The sequence below is a fragment of the Gossypium hirsutum genome, chromosome A07 (genome assembly GCF_007990345.1).
Source record: "Gossypium hirsutum isolate 1008001.06 chromosome A07, Gossypium_hirsutum_v2.1, whole genome shotgun sequence".
Lineage (NCBI taxonomy): Eukaryota > Viridiplantae > Streptophyta > Magnoliopsida > Malvales > Malvaceae > Gossypium > Gossypium hirsutum.
Window position 1 is genome coordinate 33,620,669 of NC_053430.1, and position 27,986 is coordinate 33,648,654.

General features: G+C 34.7%; 2 pseudogenes; one reads left to right on the forward strand and one right to left on the reverse strand.

Annotated features, from left to right (window-relative positions):
* Positions 1-12,048: 12,048 nt before the first annotated feature.
* LOC107955817 (bifunctional protein FolD 4, chloroplastic-like) lies at positions 12,049-14,403 on the forward strand (annotated as a pseudogene).
* Positions 14,404-15,186: 783 nt separating this feature from the next.
* Positions 15,187-27,724, reverse strand: LOC107955818 ((+)-neomenthol dehydrogenase-like; annotated as a pseudogene).
* Between the last annotated feature and the right edge of the window lie 262 nt (positions 27,725-27,986).

Below are 27,986 nucleotides of genomic sequence, written 5' to 3' on the forward strand. Positions count from 1 at the left end.
GTATGGTCACCGCTGAGTCTTTGCCACACCGGTCCCCTTAAGTCTGTGGATTACCTGACGAAACAGATAATAGATGTGAGTTTACAAAAACTCAATGTATAACCCATCAGAATTAAGCATGCAAACATACAAAATTATATACACAGTCAGAAACAGATACAGTTTCAGATTCAGATTCAAATCCAGATTCAGTTTCAGATTACAGAAACAGTTATGCATAAATCCTACCCCCATCCTCTACACACCATCTCCAACCATCCCATCATGCCATGTAAGGTTTAAAACACCCACCCATCCCTACACACCATATTGTGTCATTAAGACACATATTAGAATATATACAGCCAAGCTGCCAGAATATAAGCGATTAACGCCGAACAGAATACTTCCTTCTCATATGCACATCCCACCCCAATAACAGATGCAGAAATCAGATACAGATATAACAGATTTAGCATGCTCAACATACATATATACAGATTTTAGATATATGTATAACAGGACAATCAGGCATACATTCAGTATCCTACTCAGATCAGTCTATCAGAATATCATAGCATACAAATTAGGATTTAATTAGCCTTTACCGACCCTGCAGTAGGCCCACAGTCAATCGGAGTGACCAGTACGACCGTAGGAAAAATTTTAGAAAGAATGGACCCACAGGCTCGTATGGTTTGCCCATGTGGGCCCATACACCCAGATTAGCCTTGCCCGTATGACCAACACAGTCTGGCCCAAAATCCACACGCCCATGTGGCCCATACTCCCAAATTGGCCTAGCCCATGTGGCCCACACGGCCACACCCATGCCACCACACAGTCATGTGTTGCGCACGGCCATGCCTTCGTCAACCACACATGTAACAGCCCAGTTTTAGCTTAAATTAGAATAGTGGTTTCGAAACCACAAATCCAAGGTTGAAAAATTATTTTAATATTATTTTATTTTTTTATAGCAAGTGATTAGATATGTGTGAAAATTTCTTGAGCTAATTTTATCGTCTAATAGCTCAATTGGAGAAAAAGGACTAAATCGCATAAAATGCAAAAGTTACTAAATCGCGTAAAATGCAAAAGTTGCATTTTACTTGTTTAAAGTGCTTAATTGCCATGGCTTATTACATGAAAGATTCTTAAGTTGATATTAGACCATTGATAGTGGGAATGGTCATAAATGGACATTCATTATGTGTTATTATATGTTTATAATAAAGGTTATAATAGTAAAATGATTATTAAGTTATAATTTAATAAAAACAAAGCCAAAATTTTGTTTTCATTCATCTTTACAACCAAAACTAGAGGAAGAAGAAAAAATTTTAGGGCTTGTTACATTAGGCACTCTCCTAGTTTAATTGGTAAGTGTTTTGAGCTCGATTTTTTATGATTTTTATGTCTTTGTGATCGTTGTTTCGTGTTCTAGCTAGCCCGTACCTTAATTTTTGAAACTGTTAAATATTTTGAGAGTTGCCATTGTTCAATCCATGTATTCTTTGAGGTTTGATGATTGTTTATGAAAGCTTGGTGATAGATTTTCATGTTTTGTAAAATGATTTTTGATGAAAATGTCAAATAGGGATTAATTTGTGAAATATGCAAATTGAGGGGTTGAAATGTGTAATAAATAAAATTTTTGGGATGCTAGAGGTCCCTATGAAATTTGGTCAGGCATGGGTTCAATTGAATTGTGTGAATTTTGTGTATTTGTGAATATGGACTAAATTGAATAAATGTGAAAGTTTAAGGGCTAATGTGTAAAAATGCCCAAATTTGTATTTTTGGACTAAATTGAATGAATAGGTGATTAAATGAGTTAATTCTGAATACATATAGATCAAGAAAGAAAGAATTTAGAATTAGATCGAGGGAAAGGCAAGATTATCGAGTAATCGATCTGATTCGTCATTTCTGAATACGAGGTAAGTTTGCATGTGATAATTTCATTATAAATGTATGTTATATGCTTTGATATTTCATAAAATGTGATTATGAGATTATGGATAATGTTTGAATTATGAATATGACTATACAGATGTGTTCGACGATGAAATTGACAAGTGAAACTTCCCGGTTGAACCTTAGGAATAGTTTAGGATGCTAGTGACATGTCATTAGGCTATTGTGTTGGCTTCAAGCCATGATATCAGCACTTTGAGTGTGAGTGATACCTTGATTTGGCTACAGGCCATGGTATAGGTAATCCGGGATAAGGTACCTTGATTTTGCTACGGGTCATGGTAAGGTACTTATCGATTAAGATCTTTAGTATTTGACTGTTATTCCAAATGGTTCAACGGGTAAAAGAAGTGACGTGGTTGAGAAAGAGGTTAGTACGAGGTGATACAGGTACGTACTGAACCTACTCGAGTATTAGATTGAGAAAGTTCAATGAGATGGTATTTGATCATGTTTTGAGACATCAAAAAGGTTTGTGGTTAATGTGATTTTGATTTGTTAATGTGAAAATAGTTAAATTACATTTATTTGATGAATTGAGTTATTTACTTATGAACTTACTAAGGTATGAAGCTTACTATGTGTTATTTTTCTATGTTTTATAGATAATTAAAGCTAGCTAAGATTCGGGAGTCATCGGGAACATCATCGCACTATCAAAAACCTAAGTTGGTACTTTTGAGATATGTATATATGGTATGTGGCATGTATAGGCTAGTATCATTATGGTATATTTTGTGTTATGAAATTATAGCCATGTGCTTTGGCTTGTATATGGTAAAGTTGTGGGATGTGAATTTTTCTTATATAATGTGTTTATATATGCTATGTGATGTGTATGTTATGCATTATGAATTTGGTCAAATTGTTGTAGTTATTTTGATGTTTGGATAAATGATGAAATGTTCATGGTATTGGATGGATTGTGAATTGGCATAGTATGGTATGAGATTAAGGTATTGAATTAGTGTTATTTTGAGATTTGAGTTAGTTATTTTGAAGGATGAATCAATGTATATTGAAATTAGATGGAATGGATGAATTTGGCATATGAAATCAATATGATTGGAGTAATGAATGTGTATTAAATTGACTAATGTTATTATGGTATGAAATGTGCATTAGTTGATGATGTTTTGAATGCCTAAAAATGTATTGAAATGGTATAAAATGTCTTGTTGTTGGAAGGCATAAGGAGGGTGAGAAAAGTGGCTTAAACCAAACCTATTTTCACTCCACACGACCTAGCACACGGGCGTGTGGCTCGACTATGTGTGATACATGGCCTTGGTACACTGTCGTGTGTCCCCTGGGGTACCCTTTCAAATTAAGTAAGTATACCCTACAGGTTTGGCACGACCTAGACACATGGGTGTGTATACTGGCTGTGTGGCGCACGGCCTAGCACATCAGCGTGTGGCTGGTCGTGTGACCCAAGTTAGTAACCCCTCCAATTTTCACACGACCTGACATAGGAGTGTGTCTTCGACCGTGTGGTACAAGTAGTATGTATGCCCTATTTTCACACGACCTAGACACATGGGCGTGTGACTTCTATAACTTAAAAAAATTTTATGTTTTCAAAATTTTCTTTACGAGATTGGTTTAGTCCCGAACCTTCTCTAAAGCATGTTTAAGGTCTCGTAGACTTATTTAAGGAACATCGTGAATGTGAATGAATTTTATTCGATAATGAATTTTTATTAAGTTGTGAAATGTTAGTTAAACATTTTGTTTGATCGGTAACACCTCTTAATCCTAATCCAGCGACGGACACGGGTTAGGGGTGTTACATTTTATTGGTATCAGAGTTACGATTTAGTCGATTCTAGGACCAACGTAGCATGTTGAGTCTAGCTATACATGTCATATATATAAACAGTGATAGTGTGATGATTCCTGACAGCTTAAAGTGTGTTTTCATATAGTAATGGATCCCAAACGAGCAATAGCTTATGATGTGGAAAGTAATGCGCCTGCTCCTGCTCAATGGGCAATGCCAGTTGATTCTAGGCCGATTTTAAGTAGTCAAGGGGGAGAGGCTAAGCAAGCCTTCTTCCAGATGATGAGTGAGTGGTTTACGGAGTTCGTTCGAATGAATCCAGCTGCTCAACAACCTCCACCCCCACTTGTTCCTCAAAAAATCCCTATTGTTCCTCAAGTTATAGATCAGATGCGATTGAATAAGCCTCCAGTGGATAAGATTCGTAAACATGGGGCTGAGGAGTTCAAGGCTATCGTTGATGATGATGCTAAGAAAGCTGAGTTCTGGCTCGAGAATACTATCCAAGTATTTGACGAATTATCTTTTACTGCTGATGAATGTATCAAATGTGTGGTATCTTTTCTGAGAGATAATGCTTACCATTGGTGGAAAACGTTGATATCTGTGGTTCCTAGAGAATGGGTTACCTGGGAGTTCTTTCAATCCAAATTCCAAAAAAAGTAAATAAGTTAGCGATTTCTTGATCAAAAGTATAAAGAGTTTTTAGAATTGAAACAAGGTCGAATGATCGTGACTGAGTACAAAAGAGAATTTGTATGATTGAGCAAATATGCTCAAGAATATGTTTCTACCGAAGAGATTATGTGTAAGCGGTTTATTGATGGGTTGAATAAAGATATAAAACTTCTAGTCGGGATTCTGGAAATCAAAGAATTCGTTGTTTTATTTGAAAGGGCTTGTAAAGCCGAAGATCTCAGCAAAGAAAAGAGGAAAGCAGATTCAGAGGCTAGAGACACCAGAAAAAGATTGATGGGTAAGTCGTATCAATCTTCATTAAAGAAATCTAGAGATTGGTATACTCGCCCGAATGCTTCGATTGGATATCTGAACAAGGATAGTGCTAAACAATACTCCGGTTCCAAAGCTCAAGCTACATCAGTACCGAGTGTTGGCGGAGTGAGAGATAACAAACCTGAATGTCATTAGTGTGGGAGACAATATTTTGGAGAATGCCGGAACAAAAGAAATAAAGCCTATTACAAATGTGGATCGTTGGATCATTTTATGTGATATTGCCCAGAGTTGATGGAAAAAGATGATGTTCAGAACACGAGGCTGAGTAACACTGCAAACAAGGGTAGACCACCTAGAAACACAAGAAATATGAGTGGTAGTCAGAGAACGACTAAAGATTCTGCTGTGAGGTCAAAGCCCAGAGCACCTATACGAGCCTACACTATTCGCGCTTGCAAATAAGAGTCATCTCTAGATATGATTACTTGTACTTTCACTCTCTATGATATTAATGTGATTGCATTGAGTAAGACTTTTTCTATAGAGTCTATTGAATTTGTTATTAGAGTATCGAACCCCTTAGGCAAGTGTGTTTTGGTTGATAAAGTGTGCAGGAATTGTCCATTGATGATTCGGGATTTCTGTTTTCTGGCTGATTTGATGTTGCCATTTGATGAATTTGATATAATTCTGGCTATGGATTGGCTAACGCTACATGATGTTGTAGTAAACTGTAAATGAAAGACGATTGATCTGAGATGTCAGAATAATGAAATTATCCTAATTGAGTCAGATGATTTGAATGGTTTACCAGCAGTGATTTCATCGATGTTAGCTCAGAAATATGTGAGAAAGGGGTTGCGAAGTTTATTTTGCTTATGTGCTTGATACGAAAGTGATTGAAAAGAATATTGAAATAGTGCCAGTTGTGTGTGAGTATCTGGATGTATTTCCTGAAGAATTATCGGGATTACCACCTATTTGAGAAGTTGAATTTGGTATTGAATTAGTGTCGGGAACGACTCCTATATCGATAACTCCGTACAGAATGGCTCCGACAGGGTTAAAAGAATTGAAATCTCAGTTGCAAGAGTTGACCGACAGAGGATTTGCACGACCGAGTTTCTCGCCTTGGGGTGCTCATGTATCATTTGTGAAAAAGAAATATGGCACGATGAGAATGTGTATCTACTATCAACAGCTTAATAAAATAACCATCAAGAATAACTATCCTTTACCACGAATCAATGATTTGTTTGATCAACTTAAAGGGGCAACGGTGTTTTTTAAAATAGATTTGAGATCGGGTTACTACTAGTTGCGTGTTAAGGACTCTGATGTGCCGAAGACCGCATTTAGAACAAGGTATGGTCATTATCAATTCTTAGTTATGCCTTTTGGATTAACGAATGCACCAGCTGTCTTTATGGATTTAATGAGCTGGATTTTCAGACCGTACTTATTGATTTGTTGTCGTATTTATTGAGGATATATTGATATATTCACGAGATGAAACTGAGCATGCCGAGCATTTGAGAATTGTATTACAGAGTCAGCGTGATAAGCAGTTATACGCAAAGTTCAGTAAATGTGAATTCTAGTTGCAAGAGGTTGGTTTTCTGGGGCATATTATGTCTGCATCAGGAGTTCAAGTTGATCCGAGTAAGATTTCTGCAATAATAGATTGGAAGCCTTCGAGAAATGTGTCTGAAGCCCGCAGTTTCGTAGGACTCGCTGGCTATTATAGATGATTTGTGAAAGGCTTTTCGATGACTGCGGCTCCATTGATGACATTGCTTCAGTATGTATGCCCTCTTTTCACACGACCTAGAGACACCAGCGTGTCTGAGGCCGTGTGAGACACCGGCCTGTTCACACGGGCGTGTGACTTTTGTAACTTAGAAAAAATTTTAAGTTTTCAAAAATTTCTTTACAAGATCGGTTTAGTCCTGAACCTTCTCTAAAGCATGTTTAAGGTCTCGTAGACCTATTTGAAGGACATTGTGTATGTGAATGAATGTTATTCGATAATGAATGTTTATTGAGTTGTGAAATGTTAGTTAAATGTTGTGTTTGATCGGTAATACCTCTTAATCCTAATGCGGTGACTGACACGGGTTAGGGGTGTTACAATATGACCGTGTTTCACACATGACCTACCATACGGGCTACCACATGCCCGTGTAGCATCGACAGACAAGTTTTTCGAGTTTTGCCGAAGTTCAGCTTTATGTGTTTCGGGTACACATCTGATTTGTTTTTACTGCAAAATCACTCCCGAGACCACCAGTACGTAAAACAGAATGTTCCAACACCCCTTTAGTAATCAATTACGAGCCCAACACGATTAACACAATTACGTAAAACTGACTTATTGCTTAAACAAAAATGACCACCACCTCGAATCAAACCGTTAAAGCGCGATTTCCTACCTTACAACCTTCTCCTAGTCACAGAATCCACTAATTAACACCACAATCTAATACCGCTAAACCCAAACCAGAAATTAAAGAGGATGAAAAATTTACTTACCCACCAGATTAAGAACCAAAAGCCGCAATAACAATGATTGACGCAAGATTCACGAACCGAATCAAGGGAATGAACGAAGGTTTACCAAAAAGAGAAAATGTTAGAGAAAAGAATGGAAAAGAAATTTGACGTCAGAATTTTGGGAGTTTTGGAAGTGAGAGAAAAGAAAAGAAAATTAAATAAAAATAAAAAATAAAGTAAAATAAAATATTTGAATTCCCCCTAAATCCCACAAAATAAAAGATTCAAATTCCCCCTAAATCCCACTAATTCCACTACTAACTTAAAACTACCCACTCACACAGACTTTCAACTCCATCCAAACTCTCACTTCCAACCGAAGCAAAAATTAATACCCTCGCTCATGCAGGGGTTTGAACATAGGACCTCCAACACACTGACTCCTTTACCACTTGAACCAGCTGGCTCATTCTGATATGAATCTATAGGAAATTTAATATAAGCCCACTGAACAAAGATGAGGCTTGATTCCAAAAATCAAAAAATTAGAAAATGTGAGATTTGCACCCAAGACCTCTCATGTAACACTCCTTACCCGTATTTGATGCCAAAACAGGGTACAATGCATTATCGGACTTAAAAACATACAAAACCGAGATGTAAATTTCCATCCAATTTAAAACTTTTCATATACATCCATATTGTCCCTAAAACGGTCCTAGAGGCCCAAAACATATGGAAGCGATAACTTAGGAAAATTTCACAACACTTAGAAAATTTCTCATGTTTTAAGAGCCACACGCCCGTGTGGCGTGGGACACGCCCGTGTGGCGTGGGACACGCCCGTGTGGGCAGGCCATGTGGTCACACACGTCCGTGCCCCTAACCCGTGTAACTTTCTGTTTGCCATCCAATAACAAATTTAAGTCACACGGCCAAGGCACACGCCCATGTGCTTGGGTTGTCTGGTCGATTTAATTTTCATAATTTTTCATAAAATAGTTGCAGACTTCACACGCCTAGGGCCCATGCCTGTGCCTGAGGTCGTGTCATACACACGGCTGAGACATATGCCCGTGTGCTCAATACTGAGCATTCTGTTTTGCTATAATTAAGGTGCAAGGGACACATAGCCAGAACACACATCCATAGGGCGAGCCGTGTGTCACACACGGCCTAGACACACGCCCGTGTGTCTATCCATGTGGACAAAAAAGGCTATTTTCCAAGCCATATTGTCACCCTTCCATGCACGAACCTACACAATAAAACATAGCACCATTCCAAGTATATACATTCAACCAAATCAGCCACAAACAAGATATCCACACATCATTCACATGTTACCATTTTTCACATACAACATCACATGTTTATCAACTTCAATCATGCATACTTCCACATCTATGAAAACATCATCATATGCATATATTCTTAAACCAATATTAGCCAATACCATATGGCCGTTTACAAAATGAATTATCAACCAATATAGGCCAACACATTAGGCCAAATCAATTATGACACATAACAAAATAACCAAGTCCCTATACATGCCATAACTCAAAATATTGAAATCATTGGTACCCAAAATATTAAGTTGATAGTGTGACTGGATCTCCAACAATCTCCGATCCCCTAGCTGGTTTGGTGACACTATAAGACAAGGGAAAAGAAATGGAGTAAGCTTTAAAGCTTAGTAAGTTCTCATTCAAATAATAAGCATTATAAACTCACATTTAACATACAATTAACTTGAAGTAAATTAACATAAATGTCATTATAAATCTCATAATTCAACTTACTCAATCACAACCTTACCGAAGGATTCATCACATATCGAACTCACTAGCATGAGTTTTATGTACATACTTGTACCAATTTACCACATACCATAGTCTTTCACAACTTTGACATTCTCGTTGCATTTCCCGTTGAACCACTTGGAATATTAAAGGATACTCGGGTATCTCATATACATAGTACCACACCAATGTCATATCCCAGATATGGTCTTACATGGGATCTCATATCAATGCAATAGCCTAGCTATGGTCTTACACGAAATATCATATCAATGTCATATCCCAGATATGGTCTTACACGAAATCTCGTAATGATGCCATAACCCAAATATGGTCTTACACATAGTCTCGGTAACCCTAATGTCATGACATTTGTATCATATATATTCCTAAGGTTCAATTGGGATTTCACGATTATCGTAAATTTTTCGAACACGCTCAATGGTCAATCATAATTCATACGATGGTAAAGCATTTAAGACATAATTAAATCAATGCATTATTTACATAAGAACTTACCTCAGTACAAAAATAGTAGAAAATAGATCTAATTGTCAAATACTTTGTTTTTCCCCCAATCTAGGTCCGAACCTCGTTTCTATTAATCTGTAATAGAAAATTTAACTCATTTATTAATTACATTACTCAATTCAGTCCAAAACTTACATTATGAAAAAATTACATTTTTACCCCTAAACATTGACATATTTACTTTTAGTCTCTAGGCTCGTAAAATGAAATCTATTTAATTTCATCAAGACCTAAGCCTAGCCACACTTTTATACACATTTTGAAATCTTTTTTACAAATTGGTCCTTTTGACATTTTCATAAAAAATCACCAGGTAAATGTTGTTTATCTAACATTAAACTTGCATAATCTACCATTAGACATCAACATACACAAATATCTAACATGGTTCAAACCTTAGACCTCAATCATCTCTCAAATTAATAGTAGAAATAGATAGATTAGGTTACAAGGATTTCAAAAACATAAAAATCATTAAACACAAGGCTAGAACGGACTTACAATCAAGCTTGAAAAGTGTTAAACCCTAACTATGTCTCCCTTGAAAATTTTTGCCAAGCATGAAGAAGATGGACTAATTTTTGGCTTGATTTTTGGTTTTTAATTCATTTAATTACCAAATGACCAAAATACCCTTTTCTCAAAACACTAAAATTCTCTTACCTCATGTCTATTTTTGTCCAACTTAAAGCAAAATTGTCTAATTACCATCAAGGACCTTCAATTTAAAAATTCATAACAATTAGACATCTCTAGCATGTAGAACTCAACTTTTGCACTTTTTACAATTTAATCCTTTTTGCTAAATTGAGTGCTCAAATATCAAAATTTTTGAATGAAATTTTCACGAAATCATTCCATAAAAATGTAAACCATGAAAATGTAATAAAAACAAATTTTTCTATGTCAGATTCGTGGTCCCGAAACTACTGTTTCGACTAGGCCCAAAATTGGGCTGTTACATCTCACACATTCCCAGAAGACTTAACCACTGAAGCAGACACACCTTTGTGTCAGATATTTATAGAAATAGTAATAAATTATTTAGGGCGCTATATTATCACCCATTCAACAACCCAAATAGTTAAAATTCTTCGACCAAGAGATTGAGGTGAAAACTCAAATTCCCCGAAGAAATTTCCAGCCAAATTCACCACCAACATAGACCACCACACATATTTCACATATTAGGATTACCAAATAGCCTGGTACAATGCCTTTGTAATGGAAAATCAACATATGAGACATCTGTAGCTCATATATTTCAAATATGGTACCCAATTCCAATTCCTAAATTGGTTCCAAGAATGGTGGAATTGGTATGGACAATCATCTTTCAAAATCCTGCCAGAAAAAATTCAAAATTTATGGCCTAAATTCTTTGAAAAATTCCAACCCGAACTAGACCAAAAGCATAACTATTGAACAAGTCATTTTCTCAAAATTGTGCATTTCCTAGATTGTTTACTTGAATTATTCTTATGAGCAGGATCCATGTGTTGGAATTCCGCTATTAGTTTGAAATTTCAAAAGAAAATGGTAGGAAAAATTTAATGTTGAAAAATTGAAGGGTTTTTAGCAACCTTAGAAAAGTTGATGAAAAAACATAAAAAAAGATAGTTTTAAGGAATTTCGTGATTTAGCGAGAGAAACTTGGTATTATTCAGGGTTTAGGGTTTTTCATTTTGATTTTCTTCATCATTTTACTCTTTCAGTTTATTTTTCGACTAGTGAAGTTTTCTTCACTCGTGGTTTTTTTATCTTCTTCATTGGAGGAGTTTTACCATGTCAATATTTATGTGCCTAAGCTTCTTTTCTCTTTTGGTTCTTGTTCATCGTTTATATGGGTCTATCTCTATCAAAATGGTATTAGAGTTTGGTTAGGATTCCATAATTGACTCATTCAGGATGGCAATAATGAGATTCAATATTGAAAAGTTTGATGGGATCAAAAATTTTAGTTTATGGAAAGTTTGGATGATGAAAATTCTAGTTCAAAATGGTCTGAAGAATATCGTTACTAGGCAAAAGCTCAAAAATCTAGACCAGTAAGAATAGGAAGAGCTTCAAAAGAATGCCTTGTCTGCAATTCATTTGTGCCTCACGAACAATGTGTTGCAAGAGGTACTTGTCGAGAAAATAGCAGTAGCCTTATGAAGAAAATTAGAAACCCTTTTTTAGCAAGGTCTCTAACAAATCGATTGGTATTGAAACAACGTCTATACACATACCGCATGGAAGAAGGTGGGAACCTTAAGGGGCAAATTAGACAATTTTTTTCTCTCTTGAATGACCTAAAGAATGTTAAAGTTAACATAGATGATGAAGATCAGACTATGCTATTATTGTGCTCTTTGCCCCATTCGTATAAGACTTTAATGGAGACCCTAACTTTTGGTAGATATAAACTCTCATTTGAATTATGTGAATGGCAACATTTTGAGCAAGGAAAAACTCGATAATAAGTTAGGTTCAGATAGCAAGTCTAGTAGTCAAGCCTCGGTTTTGGTTGCTAGAGGCATGCAACAACCTAAAGATTCAGGTCAGAACAAATATAGGTCAAGATCAAAGTTGAAGAATCGTGACAAGGCATATAACTACTACAAGAAATTGGGTCACATAAAGGCAGAATGTTATAAGTTGAAAAATAAAAATAGGAGGGCTACTGAAAACAAAGAGGAAAAGAAGGTTGAGGTAGTCGTTGCAAATGTGGTTGAGGACAAGGGTGATGATTGGTTGTTAGTGTCTACGATCGAAAGGTCTAAACTTACATCTGAGTGGATACTAGATTCAAGGTACTCTTTCCATATATGTCCAAACAATGACTTGTTCTCCACATATAGTCCAGTTGAAGGTGGTATTATACTTATGGGTAGCAATTCACCATTTAAAGTAACTGTTGTTGGTACCGTTCAGATCAAGATGCAAGAAGGAATCGTTAGGACACTGTCAAATGTCAGACATGTTCTTTATTTAAAGAAAAATCTCATCTCATTGGGAAATTTAGACTCAAAAGGTTGTAGGATTGCCATCAAGTCAAATGACATTAAGGTAACTCGTGAGCTCTCGTTCTAATAATAGGTTGAAAGACTAGTAATCTTTATGTTCTGTAGGGCTCAATGGTGATTGGTAAAATAGTAATTTCCTCGTTTGTTAAGGATTTGGAGTCAACTCATTTGAGGCATAGGTAACTTGGACGTATAAGCAAAAAAGGTATGACTATTTTGAATAAGAAAGGTTCTCTTTTGGGTGTAGGAGTTAGAAAGATAGAGCATTATGTTTATGACACAAGCCATCTTTGATTTAGTAGTTCAGAAAACTAAGTCTTTCAGTTTCAAGTTCAGACACTACTTGGACTCAGTTAATATCCTGTAAATATCAAGTTAGGCCAGTGACGGGCATTGGCAAAAAAGGCGTGTTAAATACGAGTCAAGGTGAAGACTTGTGGGGTGTGCCTCACAGTAATTTTCATATGGAAATGGGATCATTAAGGCTGGTTTTGGTTTGTTGTTATACAGCTTCGATGGTTGCTAAGCCATTCGCTAAGGTGATTGATGGGAAATCAGTGGCAAAGCAAATAAGAGAAGAAATAAGTGCTGAAGTAACAAAACTAAAGGAAGCAATTGAAGTTGTTCCTAGATTATCATTATTCTAGTTGGAGATAAGATAGACTCTGTTTCTTATATGCGGAACAAGAAAAAAGCATGTGAATCTGTAAGGATTAAGTCCTTTGAAGTAAATTTACCTAGTGATGCTTTTGAGCAATAAGTTCTCAAGTATAACTCTAACTTCAATGGTGATCCTTCGATTCATGGCATCCTTGTTCAATTGCCTCTACCTTCTTCATGATTCTAATCTAATTTTTAAAACTTGTATTTTTATCATTTTTATGTCAATCATACTATATGTAGTATATGGGGTTTGCATGCTTGAAAGTAATCATGGTCTAAAGAAATTAAGTAGCTTTATTGCAATCTTTAAAATAGTTGGTTGAATTATTTTTAGTTAATGCATTATGTTGGTACATGATGTAGCTTTTAATTCTACTTCATGGATTTCCATCAGCATATAAATGAGCAGAATATTTTAAATGTTATTACGATTAAGAAACATGTGGATGGCTTCCACCCATTGAACATTGGTCATCTTGCCATGAGAGGTAGAGAACCCTTGTTTGCTCCATGTACCCTTAAAGGATGCATAGAGCTATTGCATAGATATGGTGTTAATATTAAAGGAAAAAAGGGTTGTTGTCATTGGTTGGAGTAATATTTTTGGAATGCCTACAGCTCTGTTACTACAAGTAATGACTCTTCTCCTACTCATTTGTATTATCTCTGGACACATAATTACATATTTCTTTTTACCCCACAACAATTTCTTGATGTTGGTAAAGGGAAGATGCTACTATAACTATTGTTCATTCTAGAACTAAGAATCCTAAGGAAATTACAAGACAAGCAAATATCATAATATCTACTATGGGGCAACCAAATATGGTAAGAGGTAGCTAGATAAAGCCATGTGCTATTATTATTGATGTTGGAATAAATCTAATTGAGGTTGGTGAACTTTTTCATTCTTTTCTTTCTTATTTGTGTCTTATTTTGACTTGGTTAATGAGACTTTAGAGTCAACCACTTTTTCTGGAATCCCTTTCCCCCCTCAGTTAGCTGACAAGTAATATGTTGTTCCATGTGAAAGGATGCAAGCAGTCCTCGAAGATATTAGTTAGTTGGAGATGTTTGTTATGACGAGGCCTACAAGATTGCTGCGGTCATTACTCTAGTTCTAGGGGATATAAGTCCTATGACAATAGCATTGCTTCTCTCTAACATAGTTAGTTCAGCAAAGAAGGCATATAACTTCAAGTGAGAATTTTATCCATTTGACTCAAGTTGCACTTGTGGCAACTTACTTGTCTATGTTGCTGGTTAAGCCCTCTCTTTGACTAGATTTGAGTGCTCAATTCCCTAAACAAACTTACTCAACTAGTTCTTTACAAATAAAAAGCTTTATACAAATGTTATCATAGTGGTAGTTCTGCTTTACTATAAGTAAATACATTAATGAGCAGCTTTTTCTTGGGTAGCAATGTTATAGACTAGCTTTCATGTGTTATGCCCTCCAACTAATCATTGCTCCTTTTGTGAAATACTGAGTCAATTGTAACAAAGCTTAATTTTGGAAACAATCAAAAAGTCTAGTCTTGTTAGTTGTTATACCACTAGTATGCATTTATTTTTTTATCAGAGGATGTGATCCTAATTTGTCTCTTTTCTATTTTTGTATATGCAATGATCGCCACAACCGATTTGTTTCCCTTAGATTATACTCAAAGAATAGTGATACAATAGTGTTTATAATTGCAAGTTCTGAATTGACAAATTTTCAACATTTTAACAAATTACTCAGATAAAATGCTACAACTTAGCATTGTTACATTGTATCTTTCGACCTTGAAACTAGAACAAGATCAATAATATTATTGATAAACATTTTGGCCAATTAGATCATTGCATGTATGGTTACAAGCTATGTGGATTACATTATTATTTTACAAATATTGTAACTATTATTCTTCCAAATGCTTTTATTAGATTTTTCTGTAACTTTACACACTAACCACACAACATTCAAATTAAATTCTTCACAAGCTTAACTTTTTTGAATCAAGCAATATTTGATTGAAATTCTCTCTTCTTTCCTAACAAAGAAGAGACTAGAAGGGCCATTATTAGGCAACAATGATAATCTCACAAGACTCTCTGCACCTTCTTCAACACTTAAGATCCAACTATTGAAGTTTATATCTGTTTTCAAAAAGCCAGGGCAAACACAATTGATGATGAAATTGGGATTTTTATTAGCTAGGATCCTTGTGTAAGCATTCATGGTTGCTTTAGACAGTATGTAGGCTGACATAAAAACAGGCCAACCCTTTTCTTGCAATGAACCCTCCTTGAAATCTTTCATATACTTACTCAATATCTCATCCACTTTGTCTTCTGTAAGATTTTTAGCATCACTCAAGACTGCTTTCACCCATTCGTTCGATACATTTTAAGACAGAATAAGAAAATTTAAGCTAAAACCCATGGTACCAACAATTGATTATTTTCATCTTCTTACTTTTAACTTCTCCATGGAAGAAGAGACATTTACAATACCCAGTGAATCGGATAGTGGGAGAAGGTGAATAAAGGATTTGGACATTCTTTTAACACCATAATAGTTTGTTTGAAGGCATTGCTCGGATAACTCTAGTGATTGAGTCAGTAGGCTACCCTGGTTTGGTTGTGCACCAAGCTACATCAACAAGGGAAAAAGCTTACTCATTTACAAGAGGTGTTCTAAACATCTTTAAGCATTTAGGATAGTTCTTTTGCATAAACTTTCTATCATTAAATACTTACCACTTAGTAGCTATAGTTCCTAAGCAATCAAGAAATATTTTTAGGATAAAAAGTTGATGCTAAACCTAGTATGGGATTATTAGGTCAATCCAAATTCTAAAAAGCTAACCTGATATAGTCTAGTACTGAAAAACATAAACCCAAGGCTTAACTTAGTTAACTTATGCAGTTACTGTTAAAATGTGTTGCAAAATGATCATCTATGCGAACTGCAAACTACGAGCTCACCAAACTTGAGAGCTCACCTGCGAGCTTTTCACTCTGCAAGTTGCCAACTTGCTAACTTGCACTGAAACAATAATAACTTTTTTATAAACATTGTGGTAGCTGATTAAACTGAAATCAGCCAATGAAAACAAAAGTTATATGAATCTAGTCACTAGATTAAGCCAAGTTGTAATTATTTTATTATTATTTTTAGCTTATTTAAGCTTTATTATTCTTGTAAAATATGCAATCAGTTTTTAATGAAAAAGAAACTAACAAGCTGATTCTTCTTTAAATTTTTTATTCTTTTTTGCTTCTATTTCAATCTTTCCTTCATCAAATATCCAACAATTGGTATTAAGAGCCACTTATCTTTGAAGGCCTATTTTCATAAAAATTTCTTCAGCAAACTTTATACCACTCCTCTATTTTTACAGGAGAAAATACCATATCTGGGTAGTAAAAATGAAAATCTATCTTCAAGCCTTTGACCTTTGGGAAGTTTTAAATGCTAAAATAGAACCACCAGTGTTGAGGTAAAATCTCACACTTACTCAAATGAAACAACACGGTGAGGAATGTGCCAAAAACCACAATGCGATGTCTTGCCTACAAAACGATGTTTTAGATGTGATCTTTACAAGAATCATGGCCTGCGAAACTCCCAAACAAGATTGGGATAAGCTCAAGGAGGAGCTCCTAGGATCACAGAAGGCAAGGGAATAGCAAATAATAAATCTCAGATGAGATTTTCAAAACCTCAATATGAAGGAAGCTGAGACCATGAAGCAATATTTAGATCGAACAATGGCAGTGGTGAATCAAATAAGACTGTCAGGTGACTAGTTTAAGTATTTTCAAGTAGTTGAGAAGGTGATTACCACACTTCCTGAGATATACAAATCAAAGATATCCTCACTGGAAGATTCAAGGGATCTATCAACCATCTCACTCTCAGAGCTAATCAATGCTCTGTATGCTCTAGAACAAAGAAAGACAAGTAGAGAAGAAGGACACGCTGAAAGAGCTTTTCAAGCAAGAAACAGAGTTGTTGCAAGCTACTCAAGTTAGAAAGAAAAAAGATCTATTCAGATAAGAAGGAAAAGCCAAAGAAAGAAAGTGGAAAGAAAAAAATATCCACCGTACTCACATTGCAAAAAGTTAGGGTATCTTGAGAAGTTTTATTGGTTTAGGCCTAATGCTCAATGCAAAAATTGCAAACAGTTTGGCCATGTAGAGAAAGTATGCAAAAAAAGGGCATACTCAACAAAAAAATGTTGAGGCACAGATAGCAGAAGCAGAAGAACCGATGTTCATAACTTCCTGTGAAGCCCAGCTCGCCACACCATGCGAACTCTCCAGTAGAGTAAGAAAGAATTGGATTGTTGATAATGGTTGTATAAGTCACATGATAGCAGATGCGAGCATCTTCAAGAATGTTAACAAAAATTTCCATTCCAAGGTGGAAGTTAGAAATGGCCAGTATATCGAAGCAACTGAAAGGGGAGATGTTTTAATCAAAACTCCATCAGGTACTAAACTTGTCACAAATGTTCTTTTAATTCCTAGCATAGACCAAAATCTGTTAAGTGTAGGGCAACTGCTAGAGAAAAATTACTTTGTGGCATTCAAGGATAATAAATTTCTAATTCTTGATCCAAGTGGATACGAGCTCATATCAACAAAGATGGCAGACAGAAGTTTTACTATCAACTGGAACTTAGTAACTTCAACAGCATATACCAGCTTGTTGGATGAAACAAAATTGTGGCACAAAAGAATGGGACATATTGACTACAAATCCTTAAGTCAAATGTCCAAGAATAACTTGGTTGAAAATTTATCAAATATGGAACATAAAGATATATGCGAGGTGTGTCAGCTTGGAAAACAAGTGTGGTTTCCATTTCTTAGAAACACAACATGGTGAGCCACTGAAAAATTGCACTTAGTACATACTGACATTTGTAGACCCATGAAAACAAGTTCACTAAATGGAAGTAAATGTTTTATGTTGTTCATAGATGATAGTACAAGGTTCTGTTGGGTGTACTTCATGAAGAACAAGTCTGAGATGGTTGAAATCTTCTTCAAGTTTAAAGCCATGGTTTAGAACCAAAGTGGCTGCAAGCTCAAAATAGTAAGATCAGACAACGTTGTAGAATACACCTCAGAAAAGTTTGAAAAATTATACGAAGAAGCTGGTGTCCATCATCAACTGAGCAATGTGTACACTCCACAATAGAATGGTGTAAGTGAAAGAAAAAATAGAGTTGTGATGAACATGGCTCGCTTCTTGTTGTTTGAAAATAAACTGCTAAATGATTTCTGGGTAGAAGCAGTAAACATTATTGTTTACCTGCTAAACAGACTACCTACTAAAGCTATTGAAAGGAACACACCATTCGAAGCCTAGTATGTTTCAAACCTTCTATTTCATATTTAAAAGTATTTGGTTGCACCTATTTTGTTCACGTTCCAGAAGAGAAAAGAAGCAAGCTGGATAGTAGATCACAACTAATGATATTTGTTGGATATTCCAGTGTTTTAGAAAGGATGCAGAATCAATAATCCTTTCACCAAGAAAGTGATCATAAATAGAGATGCGATGTTTGATGAAAGAAAAATCTAGAATTGGGTTGCAACAGAGAAGGAGATTTGTGAACAAGGGAGTCTAAAACTTGATCTACGAACCACTGGGAACCAAACTAAAAATGATGCAATTGATGAACACTAGTATGAGGAATTAGGTCCATCATTGAAATCTATCAATAGTGTAATCTGGTGAAGCAGAACCAGTCACTTTTGAAGAAATGATGCAGCCATGTTATTTAGTTCATTTTATTTTTGAAGAAATGCCTAAGGTAAGTGCACCTATCAATTAATAGCATAGCTATTGTGAGCAACGATATCGTTCCCACAAGGACTAAAAGTACTAGTAATTACTATATTTCTATTATTTAACTGATAAATTGGAGAGATTGATTAAAAATAAAATTAACTAAATAACACGACAAAGAACGAATCAAAAAAACAAACAGTTAACAACCAAGAAGCGAAACAATACCTAGGAAAGAATCTACCTAGATTTCATTTGTCATTATCAATCTGAATCAAACAATTTATTCACTCAGTATCTTGATCCGTAGAAATCCGTAAATTATGCTAATATCTCGTTCGAGTAGGAGCAATTGGCTCTAGGTTGATTAACTGAAATTTCTTTCTAATTAAAACCCCTATTATTGCATTAACTCGACCTATGGATCCCCCTATTAGATTTGACTCTAATTTGGTACATTTATGTCATCCTATTTCTAGGATTGCATGCAACTCCACTCAATTATGTTAGATCTACTTTTAGACAAGGTCTATTCCTCCCCTGATTCAAGCACATCAAACATGGATTAATAATCTAGAAATATTAAACCAAGAATTAAGAACACATAATTGAGAACAACATCCAAGTATTTATTGCATAAAAATATAAATCAAACAAATGAATCCATCCTAGGGTTCATCTCCCTAGGTATTTGGAAAATTGTTCATGATAGCAAATAAAAACATCTCAAAAATAGTATAACCACAAGAAATAAAGAAACTCATAATAAATTTCAAAAAAATCAAAAGGAGGTCTTCATTCTTGATGGAAATTTGCTTTAGAGTCAGCTTCAGTGATGTTTTTCTAGTTGTTTTCTTCAATATTCTCTGACAGCTCACTCCTATATTCTTTTTTGTGTCATATATAGGTCTCAAAATGCTTGGAAAACCCTAAAAATCGTGTTTTTTGCTATTCAAAGTGTAATTTGCAAAATCGACACAGCCTACCACATGGCTATAAGTCAGCCTGTGTGGCTCACATTGTAACACCCCTAGCCCGTATTCAACGTTGGAATAGGGTTACAGACTATAGTCCCTAATACGAGCCCTTAATGGCCAAAATAGACATTAAAAGTAGTTCAGGACTAAACCGAGTACTTAAGGAATTTTTAGAAAAACATAAAAAATTTGCAAAGTGCAGGGGACACACACCCGTGTGGCCAGGCCATATGTCTCACACGGCCAAGTGATATGCCCGTTTTTCAGGCCGTGTGGGCATTCAAAATGGGGACACATGGTGTGTCCCAACCCGTGTCCTACCCTAAGTAACTCACTGACTTAGGTCACTCGGTCAAACCACACGCCTGTGTGCCAGGCCGTGTGAAAACTGGAGGGTATACTAACTTCTGCCACACGGCCAAGCCACAAGCCCATGTGCTAGGCCATGTGAAGCTACTAACTTGATTTCCAATAAAGTATCAAGGGACACACAGCCGTGTCACCTGGCCATGTGTCACACACGACTAAGACGCACGCCCGTGTCTCTACCGGTGCAGACAAAAATAGGTTATTTTCCAAGCCATTTTTCTCACCCAATGTGGTACCAACCTAAACACATCAATTTGCATATAACCATGATATAAATAGGCACTCAAAACCAAGCAATATCAAGTTTATAGCATGTATTTTCACACATAAAACATGATATCCATAAATACATTCATTTGACCACTTTAAAACATACCAAAAATTCTGCCACAATCTACCTAAATTGTCAATTACATATATGAAACATTGTGCCTAAAACTTAGCATGCATACACATTCTTAATTCCAACCATTTAGTAACAGCACCCAATTTCACAAGCAAGGCATTCATCTAGAAACTATACACCACATATCATAAGGCCATTTATACATATATACATATCAAAATACATAACCACTTTACAAGCCAATTCAAATGGCCAAAACACAACAAGACATATAGGCCACATTAGCCAAAATACCTATCCATGCCATTTAACTCAAAATATAAAGTCCAAATTACCAAAATAAGAGGTTGATAGTGTGGCGCGATCTTCAATAACTTCCAAACCGAACAAGCTTTTGAATCACTATAAAACACCAAAATTAAAACGGTGTAAGCAATTTAAGCTTAGTAAGTTCGTATAACTAATAAATACAACTTACCGAATCAACCACAATTTAGGTAAACAAAATTCTAAAGCATAGATACAACTTAACTTAGCTCAAAGCCTATCACACAATCACAAACATGTTAGCCATGTATTTATATATCAAATATAAATCACTTCTCAGATTTCACAAAAATACCTGTACTAGTTCGTATTGAACTCGTATAACCTCATATCATCACTGTGCCCGTTGAACCATTTGGAATACTATTAGATGCTCGGGTATCTTGCACACTAAGTGTCAATACGTGGTCAAAACCTCCTCTATCTCATATCTCATATAGATGCTCACTCTCGAGCCATTACTAGGTCTGCTCACACAAGCTGTCAATCAAGACGTAGCTACACGGCGCTACTCACACAAGCTGTAAAGTAAGCGCAACGCATGCCGAAAACTCAACCACCGGTAGGACATATGAGACCAACACCCAAAACATGGTAACCCCTAATGACATGTCATTTGTATCCTATCTATTCCTAAGGTTCAATCAGGATATTTACGTCATCGATACTTCGTCGAACATTTTTGTGGAGTCGTATCATAACAATTATAATAATAAAGCATTTAAAACACATGTAATTTAATGCTTATTAACATTCGAACTTACCTCAAATTAGTGTGGAGAAAACTAATCGATTAGTAAACTACTTTGTCCTCTCCCCGATTTAATTTCAAAAGTGGCTTTTCTTGATCTATATAATCAAATTTAACTAATTTAATTCACATTCTACTTAATTCAATCCAAAACTCATGTTATGGGACAATTACTATTTTGCCCTTATACTTGGACCTTTTTACAATTTAGTCCCTAGGCTCGTAAAATGAAATTCATGCAATGTCATTCACATCTAAGCCTAGCCGAATTTACCACTTGCTCATGGCAACCCATACACATCACAAATTCACACATTTTACACACAATTTACACATTTCTCAATTTAACCCCTAATTGACAATTTCATTATAAATCTCTTAACAAAAGTTGTTTAACTAACAACAAAGATTCATTTTCTTCCATTAAACATCAAAACCTTATTATATCATCAACGGAAAATATCAAACTTTAATAGTTTTGCAAATTAGTCCACTAGTTAGCTAGGGTAAGCTATAATGATTCCAAAAACATAAAAATCATTAAAAACGAGATGAATTTTCACTTAAATGCAAAGGAAAAAGCTTGAACAAAAATTTTATCCTCTCTAATGGTGATATTCGGCCAGCACAAAGAGAATGGGAGAAAGATGATAGCTTATTTTTGTTTATTTTACCTTTAATTACCTTTTTACCAAATTACCCTTACCTAACTTTAAAAATTACTCAATTACCAAGCCATGCACATCCACTAACTCATTTAATGGTCTAATTACCATATAAAGACCTTCACTTTAAATTTCTATAGCTATTTAACACTTTTAGCTAATAGAACACAACTTTCGCACTTTATACAATTTATTCCTTTTTTCACAAACTGAACATATAAACAGTAAAATTTCTTAACGAAATTTTTGTACCATAATTCTAACATGCTGTAGACCACAAAATAATATTAAAATAAATTTTACAACCTTGGATTTGTGGTCCCGAAATCACTGTCCTGATTTTATTGAAAATAGTCATTTAGAAAGAAGGTTATTAAAAACAAAAAAAGAGCAATTTAGATTCGGATATGGTTATTCTGATATATAAATAGAGTATGCTCTGGGACGGAAGGATTCAAACCTCCGCATAGCGGGACCAAAACCCGTTGCCTTACCACTTGGCCACGCCCCATTTAGATTTCTATTTGAAACTACTAAACACTAATATGGGTATTCCTTGTTCGTCAATTCCAGTTCCAAATAGCTATAGCTATGGAATAGATTCTTGTTACGATCTTTGCACGTATGGATAGAGAATTAAACACACATAGCCGTGTGTCCAAGCCATGTGGAATGGTCCAGCCTGTGTGGCCCCTGTACCTTGCTCTAATTTTTCGATTTTTGCTTATTTTTTGTTCATTTTTCTCTCAAATGATCTCCTAAGTATGAAGACATGAATCTAGCAGATTAGGAGCATAAAATTCACAATTAACATCGAATAATCACCCAAAAACGCATTAATAATGAGACTAAAACATGTTATTTTTAGCACCTATGAAATATCCCCACACTTAAGCATTTGCTTATCCTTAAGCAAAATCCTCAACCCATATTCAAGTTAACTTCTCTCAATTTATTGTTGTCATCGATAATGTCTCAGGATAATTTACAGATAAGCATGCATGGGAAATTTACACTAAAATGACACTAAAGAGTACAAGTAATCCAAGCAGAGGATTTTTAAGCTTTAAAAATATTAGGCATCTCCTCTATCTAAATAATTACCTGAAATTCAAACTTAACAAGAAATAACATATTTATTAAAGATTCACTCAAAGCACTCAAAGTATTTAAGGTTCAAGTAGTATGCACTCAATAGTCAAACAAGAAATATCATTACCATAGGCTTGCTTGAAAATCAAATCTCCACCACTATAGAATGAGATGACACACCAATCAAGAGGTCTTTGCAGGGTTGTAATAAGGCTTAGGTTAAGGGTATGGAAAAGGTTAGAAAAGTTGGTTATAATCGAGAATCGAGTTGATAAGTTACCAAACTAGAAAAAAAAAATTAGTTGCTAAATTAAAAGAAACTATATCAATAAGAAACTCACAAATGGAAACAAGCTTTTCAACATAATATGAAACTAATTATTCAAGCTCAATCAAATTTTTTTTCTTTGATATATATTTTTTTCTTTTGATTTTGTTATTGATTTTTTTAAACAAAATAAAATTCAACAATTCAAATAATGAAAAATAGTTAGGCAACTAACCAAATCAAATCTCGACAATAAATGAGTCAATAAAAAGGATAATTTTACAACATAGATATGAGTTATGAGTTAACATTAACGGGTTAGAAAAAAATCTGTTAGGATCCACAGGATTTACTAGAGAGTAATACAATGGGTAAGCTATTTAAAGGCTAAACAGGTTAAATCCTAAGTGTCTCTATCATCTCAATATATCAAATCAATAATGTGGTCTCGACATGTATAACCAAAGCAAGTTCTAAAATAACAAATCAAGTTAGCATACTCACAACCAAAAATAAAATGAGAACGAAAAACATATGCTCCATAGTCTCAAAGGCTCACAAAAAAAATTTATGATTTTGATGTTAAACTTGCAAATTTAAAATTTTAAAATAATGCTTCAATTCTGGGAGACAACCTAAAATAATAGTTTTTGAAAAAAAACCAACTTATCATACTTGACTCTCTCGTCTCTTAAAGTATAAATCCATAAATTATTCCAAAATAAAATCAATAAAAACTCCAAATAAAAAAAACTCTAATGGTAGGTGTGGGAGAATTACTAAAACACAAAAAATAATTCAGGAATTATATCACATAAGCATATAAGTAACCTCCCCACACTTAAAATGTACATTGTCCTCAACATACAAACAGATAGACAGAGAATAAGCGAAATATCATAAGGGAGGAAGAAAATTGAAATTGTTCTGGGTTTGGATGAATTCATCGGAATAGTGAAAACCAAAATCATAGGCGATTTTAAATGAAGTACATGTTTCCGAGTAAACTAATAATAAAATAGACAAAAAATAAATAATATAAAGAGATTACAAAGTAGAAAAAGCAATAGAAAAAGAATAATAAAAAATTTAAATCCAAAAAATAAATAAATAAACAAATAAATAAAAACAGGGCTTGGGCTAGGGAGGAACAAAGGAATAAAATGACAAAAGAAAAAAATAGCTTTAAAGAGGAAAAAAAAGGTACATGGCCATGTGAGCTACACGGTCGAGTAGACAGACTATGTGGAATTACCTTTTTTTAATTATTTTTCTTCTTTTAAAAATAACAAATAATAGAAATAAATGTACTAAGCTCGACTTCTCTTTTCAAGCTAACTGTTAATGTAGATCTTGGAGTTGAAGCTCCTCTCTCGTTGTCAGTATTACCACCAAAATAAAGTTTGAGACGAAGATTGCTTATTGAACAACTTCGTATTAGGTCCTAAAAGTAATATGTTTTGGTCTCATTCTTAATGCATTTTTGGTAGATAGACAAAAATGAGACACTGGAGTTGGTAGATAGACCAGTTCTAAAGAAAGTAATTGGTGTTAAATGGGTGTTCAGAATCAATATGAATCCTGATAGACCAGTTAACAAATATAAAGCAAGGTTGGTTGTGAAAAGGTTTAGCCAGCAATATGGAGTGGACTTCACTGAAACCTTTTTTCCTGTTGTGAGGTTAGAAACCATAAGGTTGCTATTGACTCTTGTTACTCAAAAGGGTCGAAGGATACATCAAATAGATGTAAAGTCAAACTTCCTTAATACCTTTCTGAAGGAAGAAATTTATGTCAAATAACCTCAAGGGTTTGCAATATCTGGATGCAAGGCCAAGGTGTACAAACTACAAAAAGCGTTGTGTGGTTTGAAGCAAGCACCAAGAGCATGGTATAAAAGAATCGACAGCCGCCTGACATAGATAGGTTTTGAAAGAAGCATCAGCGAGCCCACTTTATATGTGAAGAAAACAAGTATTGAAATACTTCTCATTATTTCATTATATGTTGATGATTTACTTGTGATTGGCAACAACAACAAACTAGTGATTTTATTCAAGGATCATATGCAAGACAAGTTTGAAATGTCAGACTTAGTTGAAATGACATACTTCCTTAGTCTAGAGGTGAACCAAGCCCACAATGAAATATTCATAAACTAGAAGGGGTTTGCAATAAAAATCTTGCGAAGATATAGCATAGAGAATTGTAAACATGTGATCACTCCTATCACTCAAAGTAGGAAGTTCACCAGCAGTGAAGATGTTGATAAAGTTAATGAAACAAGTTACAGAAGCTTGGTGGGATGTTTACTTTACTTGACAACATCCAGACCTAACATAATGTTTGTTGTAAGTCTGTTGTCAAGGTACATGCATTGTTACAATGTGAACCACTACAAAGCTACACAAAAGGTTCTACGATACATAAGAGGAACTCTAAGCCATGGAGTGAAGTTTATGATGATGATTGAAAAGGTCAAACTACTTGGGTATTCAGACAGTGATTAGGCTAGATCTACTAAAGACATGGAGAGTACTTCAGGTTATTTCTTTAATCTAGGATCAAATGTGTTCTATTGGAGCTCAAAGAAAGAAGAAACAGTGGCACAGTCAATTGTAAAAGCTAAGTATCTTACAGCTACAGCAATTGTAAATCAAGCAATTTGGTTGAGGAAACTGCTGAATGATTTAAATTTGAAGAAAAATGAAGCAATAGAGATTAATTGTCATCATAAATATGTTGTTACAATTGAAAAAAAATCTGGTGTTCCATGGAAGAACAAAACACTTCAAAATCAAGTATCACTTTGTGAGAGAAGTGGAACAAGCCAAGGAAGTAACCTTGGTAATCTGCAGTTCACAAGATCAATGAGGCTTGAAAACCTACATTATGATATTGGACTTCGAAGTATGGAATTCAAGGAGGAGTGTTGTGAAAAGACCATCCATACAAACTATGAGCTCACCAAGACTACGAGCTCACCTACTAGCTCTTTACTCTGTAAGTTGCCAACTTGCACTAAAATAATAATAACTTTTTTATTAGACATTATGGTAGTTGATTAGAATGGAATCAGCTAATGAAAAGAAAGTTATATGAATCTAGTAACTAGATTAAGCCAAGTTGTAATTATTTTATTATTACTTTTAGCTTATTTAAGCTTTCTTATTCCTATAAAATATGAAATCAATTTTTAATGAAACAGAAGCTAATAAGCTGATTCTTCTTCAAACTTTTTATTCTTTTTTTCTTTTATTTCAATCTTTCCTTTATCAAATATCCAACAAAATGTGACACTCAATGAATTCAAGGATTCAAATCCTATCATCTGTAATCTCTTTGAATCTCTCAAATAATCACTACATATTTAAGAGATAATTTTGTACAGTGGTTAATAGACACCAAGTGGATTGATATGAGACTACCTTACCAAAGCCTGCATCTCTAAGAGCTTCAAAATAACCTTTGACACCACCAATCCCTGCATTGTTCACCTGCACAAGTGACAACAGTCAAACTATGAACTTGGAAAGAAGTAAACTAAAAAACAGAAATGTAGAATTTTGATAAAAAAAAACTACCAAGATATCAAGTATCCCAAATTGTGTTTTGATGAAATCTATTAAAGAAGCAACACTAGTAGGGTCTACAACATCAAGTTAATGAAAAAATACATTATCAGACAAGCCAAGATCTTTCAACTTATCAATAGCTTCAAGAACCCTCTTCACATCTCTAGCTGTTAAAACAACCGTGGTTCCTTTTAAAGCCATCAGCTTACATATTTCCAATCCAATTCCCCTGTTTGTACCAGTAACAACTACAAATCTGAGAAGAAAGTTTAACAAAATTTGTTCAGAGAATTGAAAACTTAACATATATAGCTAGTATGTGAAGAAAGAAAAGAAAGTAGTACCTCTTTGTTGCTTCTGTCATTGATATTGTGGAGAAAGTAAAGAAGAACCCTTTTTGTTGCTGGAGATATCAGCGTTTACATATTTAGGTAAAAGTTGAATGTCAACAATAACAGAAAATAAAAAAAAGGTTGAAAATTTTGATCTTTTTACAAGTTTTACTCTTCATGTCTTTTTTTTTTTGTGTGTGTGGTATATAATAAACCCCCCCAAAAGATATCCAATTAGTGGTTCAACACTCCTACGAAACTAGCTTGTGTGGGCAACAATGTCTGTTTCAAGCA